The sequence below is a fragment of the Triticum urartu genome, chromosome 2 (genome assembly GCF_003073215.2).
Source record: "Triticum urartu cultivar G1812 chromosome 2, Tu2.1, whole genome shotgun sequence".
NCBI lineage: Eukaryota > Viridiplantae > Streptophyta > Magnoliopsida > Poales > Poaceae > Triticum > Triticum urartu.
Window position 1 is genome coordinate 13,897,023 of NC_053023.1, and position 7,459 is coordinate 13,904,481.

The following is a 7,459-nucleotide window of genomic DNA, read 5'->3' on the forward strand; positions in this document are numbered from 1 at the left end:
AGAGGGGAGAGTGTTGTCTACGTAACATTGTAGACCGTAAGCGGAAGCGTTATGACAACGCGGTTGATGAAGTCGTACGTCTTCACGATCTAACCGATCCTAGCACCGAAGGTACGGAACCTCCGCGATCTGCACACGTTCAGCTCGGTGACGTCCCTCGAACTCTAGATCCAGCTGAGTGTCGGGGAAGAGCTTCGTCAGCACGACGGCGTGATGACGGTGATGATGAAGTTACCGACGCAGGGCTTCACCTAAGCACTAAAACGATATGACCAAGGTGGAAATCTGTGGAGGGGGGCACTGCACACGGCTAAGAGATCAATTTGTGTGTCTATGGGGTGCCCCTCCCCCATATATAAAGGAGAGGAGGGGAGGGTCGGCCCTCTCTATGGCGCCCCCTAGGGGGAGTCCTACTCCCACCGGGAATAGGATTCCCCCTTTCCCTAGTAGGAGTAGGAGAGAAGGAAGGAAGGGGGGGCGGCCCCCACCCAATTCTGATTGGGCTAGGGGGGCGCGCCCTCCACCTTTTCCTTCATCTCCTCTTTTCCACTAAGGCCCAATAAGGCCCATATATTCCCCGGGGGGTTCCGGTAACCCCTCGGTACTCTGGTAAATGCCCGAACTCACCCGGAACCATTCCGATGTCCAAACATAGGCTTCCAATATATCGATCTTTATGTCTCGGCCATTTTGAGACTCCTCGTCATGTCCGTGATCACATCCGGGACTCTGAGCAACCTTCGGTACATCAAAGCACATAAACTCATAATACTGATCATCACCGAACGTTAAGCGTGCGGACCCTACGGGTTCGAGAACTATGTAGATATGACCGAGACTCATCTCCGGTCAATAACCAATAACGGAACCTAGATGCTCATATTGGTTCCTACATATTCTACGAAGATCTTTATCGGTCAAACCGCATAACAACATACATTGTTCCCTTTGTCATCGGTATGTTACTTGCCCGAGATTCGATCATCGGTATCTCAATACCTAGTTCAATCTCGTTACTGGCAAGTCTCTTTACTCGTTCCGTAATGCAACATCCCGTAACTAACTCATTAGTCACATTGCTTGCAAGGCTTATAGTGATGTGCATTACCGAGAGGGCCTAGAGATACCTCTCCGATACACCGAGTGACAAATCCTAATCTTGATTTATGTCAACTCAACAAACACCATCGGAGACACCTGTAGAGCATCTTTATAGTCACCCAGTTATGTTATTACATTTGATAGCACACTAAGTGTTCCTTCGGTATTCGGGAGTTGCATAATCTCATAGTCATATGAATATGTATAAGTTATGGAGAAAGCAATAGCAGTAAACTAAACGATCATCGTGCTAAGCTAACGGATGGGTCAAGTCAATCACATAATTCTCTAATGATGTGATCCCGTTCATCAAATGACAACTCTTTGTCCATGGCTAGGAAACTTACCATCTTTGATCAACGAGCTAGTCAAGTAGAGGCATACTAGTGACACTCTGTTTGTCTATGTATTCACACATGTACTAAGTTTCCGGTTACTACAATTCTAGCATGAATAATAAACATTTATCATGATATAAGGCAATATAAATAACAACTTTATTATTGCCTCTAGGGCATATTTTCTTCATGGAGAAAATGGTGAAGGAGGAGATGGGGGAGCGACAAAGGGGTGCGATTCTTGCCTGGCGTCTGGCCTCCTTTAAATAGAGACCAGACTGAAGGAGCTCGGTCGGCGTTGCATTTAATGCCGGCCCGCTCATGAATGGACGTGTGGCCGGATTAGTTTCTCGGCTTCCATGCGAGGTTATTGGAGGCGTATGAATGCGGTGAGGAGGCATGTTCAGTCGGGCGTGCACCGGGCGGCGCCCTCGGCAGGCGCGCCGCTTCAATGGCGGAGGTAGTGAGAGGCTGCGTCCACCCTAAGCCGCCTTCAATGCAGAGCGGCATGAATGCGTGCAGCTGGCGCCGGGCGGGATGCGCGCCCAGGAGGGGGGAGGGGTTTTTGGTGGGCCAGGGCGATCAAAAGAGGGCTTGGGATCGGGCTGGACTCCCACAAACCTCCCCCACTTTTGTCTTCGGTTTATGAGAGAAATCGCGTCTGGGATGCCCCGTGGACCGATATAGGTCAGCGTTGGATGGCTTCCGGGGTCCGGACAGCGCGGTCCGGACGCTTTCGGGAGGTTTGAGGGTCGGTGTTGAAGATGCCCTAAGAAATGTATACATATTTCCAATTCATATACTGCAGGCTACAGACAAACATGCTTGCAAGTTATTTAAGCTACAATACTAGTGAAAATTATCTGAATATATAACTTTGGTTCAGGATACATGCCACCAGATTGTACAACAATGGTAAACTTGACACCTAACATCACACAAAAATGACAGCAAATTTGTGAAGACACAATACATCTACCAAAAGTAAAATCTATAAATACATAATACATCACAAATGGAAAACTTGACAAGGCTATATGGCTATTTGCTCTGAACATCAGTGACATCATCTTTCTTCACATCATGCGAGGAAGCATCCAACAACACCATCCATGAAAGATCCCACAAATCACCAATAAAAGAAGTCTCTGCCCATGGAATATCGATCGTCTACTTTTTTTTTTATCAAAGAGGGGTTTCCCCTCTCCAATTTCCATTAAGGGAAGCCAAAAGCGAGCCACAAGCACCAGTCTTAAGAGGACCCAGACCACCGACCATACTACTACTATAAGCTGACTAGAATTGAAACAGGCGAAACAACTTCTGCCCAGCAGGCGCAATCCCAACACGGGGAATTGTCACCACCACAACTAAACAATATAAACGACATAAAGCTAAGATCAAGTCTATTACAAGTTTAGCAAACGATCATCAAAAGTAACCAAAAATCATACCAAACGCAAAGCCTGAACTGTCATCAGCTACTGCATTTGAAACAAAGATGCATGCGTGCCCAACCTGACGCCTCAAGCTTCATATAACCTTGGCACCTTATATCTCCACCCCTGCGCTGACTTGTAGACTTCACTTACTACCCGTTCGAGAAGCTTTGGGCCCAGCTCCAGCTCCTTGTTTCTTCAGTCCTTTATCTGCAATATAGACCATGCCATAATCCAACATGTCATCATTTCAATCAGTGTCATAGGATCAGTATAGCTTTTGTTTTAAAAATAATTGCATTACGACTTTTCCATACAGCTCAAAACCTAGCTGACAACCCCACCAGAACCAATTTATGTTCTGTTTTCCTAAAAGTTTTGATCCATCCCCCAAAGCACTCCTCAACTGAAGTGGAAGTGGTTTTTAGACCAAAAGCACATTTTAATAAGCTCCATAACACCGACGCAGCCGAACAAGTAAAAAAAAGATCTATTTGTTCCTCTCTACCAAAAAGTACATATTCCTTAGATTCTTTCCATCCTCTTCTAATCAAAGAATCTTTAGGTAAAATGCTTTTTTATTCATCAAGCAAAGAAACACTTTGATTATCGCAGGAATCTTTAGTTAATATCATGATCAAAGAGAGACCCGCTTCGGTAACCCCCCCCCCCCCCCCACCCCCACCCAAAAAAAACAAAACGTATATATAGGGTAAAATAGACCTTTGAGGAATCGTCCACATTGGTATGTATACTTATACGCCGTACGCCACTTAGACAGATGACCTGGGCTGGCCCATTTGGCGTGGTGGAAAATCAGCAAAAATTAGCCACTACGACAATAGAGCTCACGTGATTTATTGGCAGCGCAAGACTTAAAGAAATAAACGAAAACGCAAAACTTAATATACAGCTCCCGCGAGTGCATAACGCCAATAGCCAGTGCACCAAATCAGATTTGTTGGCCATAATTTCAGCGCACTTTATATGAAACATAGGTCGCGAAAGATTAAACCTTTTAAAAAAATTTGTATGTGATTTTCTTTTTGACAAACGTAAACCTTTTCAAAATGTGTGAACACATTTTAAAAACTCGAACATTGTTTTCGAATCTTAAACATTTTCGAAAAAAATAGGAACACAATTGAAAATGCAAACATTTTATGAAACTACAAACCATTTATTGAAAATACGAACATCCGTGAAATGGACCCAATTTTCCCCATGATCTTATATGACCAATTCAAGGCACCATGCTAAGTTGTTTTGATTTTAGAAAAAATTTGCGTTGCCTGCAGTTTTCCCGATCAAAAAAGACTGATAAATGGCCGGACGAGTCGCGACTTGCATACTATGTTCAACGGAGAGTGTGTGGGTAGGCCACAAGGCTCCATCTAAGAGCACATTGTTTCTCAATATGCTTGAAATGGCCCTAATTTTTTTATCATGACTTGGTATTACTAATTCAAAGCAGCATGCCAAGTTGTTTTGGTTTTCTAGAAATTTCATGTTTTTTGGAGTTTCCTCGGTCAAAAAGGGTGATAAAATGGTTGGACGTGTCGCAACTTGCATATGGTGTCGGAAATCATTCAAACCTGACATGTATGCTTATCATGGGCATGCCTCGCTCCGCTTGCAAAAGTTGGGGTCATTTTAAGAATGTCTAAAAATAGACCATGTTGAACAGAGGATGTTCGGGTAAGGTCAGGAGGCTTCGTCTGGGAGTACGTTATTTCTTGACATCCTTGAAATGGACCCATTTTTTCCATGACCTTATATGACCAGTTCAAGACACTGCCGACAACATCACCGCTTAGGATGGTACCGACAACCAAAAGGCTGGCAATGACATAGGCATTGGCGACAACGACGACAACAATATGATCAATGGGGACGAAGACGACTCCGAGGATGGCAACTACATGAACAGAGCTTGAGGAAGATAGAAGTCTCGGGCCCGATGAATACGATGTCTTCGAGGTACCCCATGAGGTACCTTGGCACTATATATTCCGTAGACGATTGGCTAGCATGGACAAAAGTACAATCAGAAGTCCTAGTGGCTTAAATCTGAATAGGATAAACTTTTTAAATAACAGAGTTAAAAAATGTTGCACGTGTATACTAAGACATGCGTTGCACGTGTATACATACTAGTATACCAAAGTTAGAAAATGTTGTCAAATTTGTTTAAATAACAGACAAATAAATGTATTATATTGTGAAAAAGTTTTAATTCGTTGATATAAATGTTCAGACATTTGCAAATTATTTGCTCAACTCATGTTTAAAAGATGTTCATGTACATAAATTATAAAATATGTACTCATGTGTTTTTAGAAGATTAATTTATTTTATAAAAAGGCTTTATGTATTTCACAAGATATACATGTACATAAACAGAATAAACAGAGTTATAACATCTATACCTATTAATAAAAGGACTAATGCTTCGGGCTGTTCACCATCATAATACGCTACCGCACGTCCTAATAAGCTACCTCTCATCTTTCCACCGAGGGTTTCAGAAAATTGAAAATACCTATTTTCACTCATTTTGCATGAAGATGTCGCTGTTTTGCACAGGACATCGAGTGGTCGTTCTGATTGCGCCGGCCCATTGAAGATTCACTGTTCCCGCTTTCGTAATTTTCCCTGAACCATTTTTTTGTTTTCTTTTTCGGTTTCCCTTTTTTTTCGTTTCCCACGGTTTTTTCCCTTTTTTGTTTCTTTTCTTCTTTATTTTTCATTTTTCATTTTTCCTTTTCTTCCTTTTTTAGTTTCTTCTCTATTTTTCAATTTTTTTCTAAAAGTACATGTTCTTGCTTTTAGAAAATGTTCATTTTTTCAGAAAATAGTAGCGTCTTCAAAATTTTCATAAATGAAAAAATGTTCCTGTTTTCAAGAATTGTTCACAAATTTCGAAAAATGTTCTTATTTTTCAAATTACGTTCACGTATTAAAAAATTGTTTGCAGTTCCAAATTTGTTTGGATTTTCAATTTTTATGAAAATTCAATATATGTTCATAATTTTAAAATTGTTACTGCTTTATAATTTTGTGCACAAATTCAAAAAAAGTTTGTGCTTCAAAAGTTTCTTCGTAAATTGAAAAACAGATTGCATTCTTATTTTTTGTTCACAAACCCAAAGTTGTTCATATTTTCATTTTTTTTGCAAATTCAATAAATGGTTAGGAATTGCAAAAAATGTTCCAGCTTTCCAAATTTATTCACAAATTCAAAATATGTTCATGTTTTCATTTTTTTGCAGATTCAATAAGTTTATGGAATTTTGAATAATGTACAGCTTTTATTTTTTTGTTCACAAATTCAAAAAAATTTCCCACTTTTCAAATTTGTTCACATCATCAAAATGTTTATGTTTTTTCAAAATTTATTTAAAAATTAAAATAAGTGTTCACATTTGGAGAAAATATTCGTGATTATGAAAAACTCAGTTACAGGAAGTCCTTGGTTCGACTCCTTACACGGATAGTAGTTTTGGGATTTTTTGTGAATTATGTTTTAAAATTTTGTCGCTGTCATATGTTTCTTTTAAGTGTGCCGCACGGCTCGCAATTCACTATGAAGTCACGGGATCGAGTTTCTGCGCAAGTGCGATCGTTATTTTTGCTTTTTTCATCTCGTGAACATGCCTCCGCGTGCCACTGAAAATGGGCCGGCCCAGGTTAGGCGACCCTGTGCGAAACGCCGGCACTTTGCCGCAACGAGCGGCATATAGGAGATCCCCAAAAAAATTCCCCTAGTCGTTAGGCTTTGGGCCATAAATGCATATTTAGTTTTGAGGATCTGGGCCTTGCACGCATGCGGTCCATCATGCTAAAAAAATTACATGATTTTCTCATATGCTCGTTCAGCTAAATAATAATCTTTGCTAAAAAAGCTAAATAATAATCTCACATCGCTTCTTTATGCCCAATCTCACTGGTTCATATAGGTACCCATGATGATTCAAAAAGCATCAACAAAAATCAGCAAACAGAGATGAGGCACAGTGAATACTCTTATCCTCTTATTCACAATTGGGGGAAGGGAATGGTGGAGAGAAGACTGCCCAAAGAGCCTAATAATCGATCAAAGAAAGATCAAATAAATCTGAAGGGTCGAAACAAGCAAGCTATGCCCAAGCAAGGCATCAGAGCAGACGAAAAGAGGGACACACAGCGTGCACCCGACAGACACTAGAGCGAAGTGTGTTTGAGGAGCGAGAGGCACGAGGCTGGATCTCGGCGCCCCTCCCTTCGCACACAGGCTAGCCCGCCCTGCTTTGCAGCCTCACTACGTTGCACACCGGCCCAGGCCGGCCACCACACACGCGCACTTGTCAGCGCAGAGAGGCGTGCAGTCGCCAAGGGGGAGATCAGGGGTGGGAGGGAGGAGCTTGACCGCGCGCATCTGTGCACGATCTAGGCGCCACGGTCAATGCCTGGGGTGGATCACAGACGGGCGCGTGGGTGTGTGTGTGTGGTTGGAGAGAAGAGGAAGGAGAGCAATGTTGCTAGGGGACTGGCGATGAAAAGCCATGCGTGGGCGCACCGGATGTGGATACAGAGAAGAAG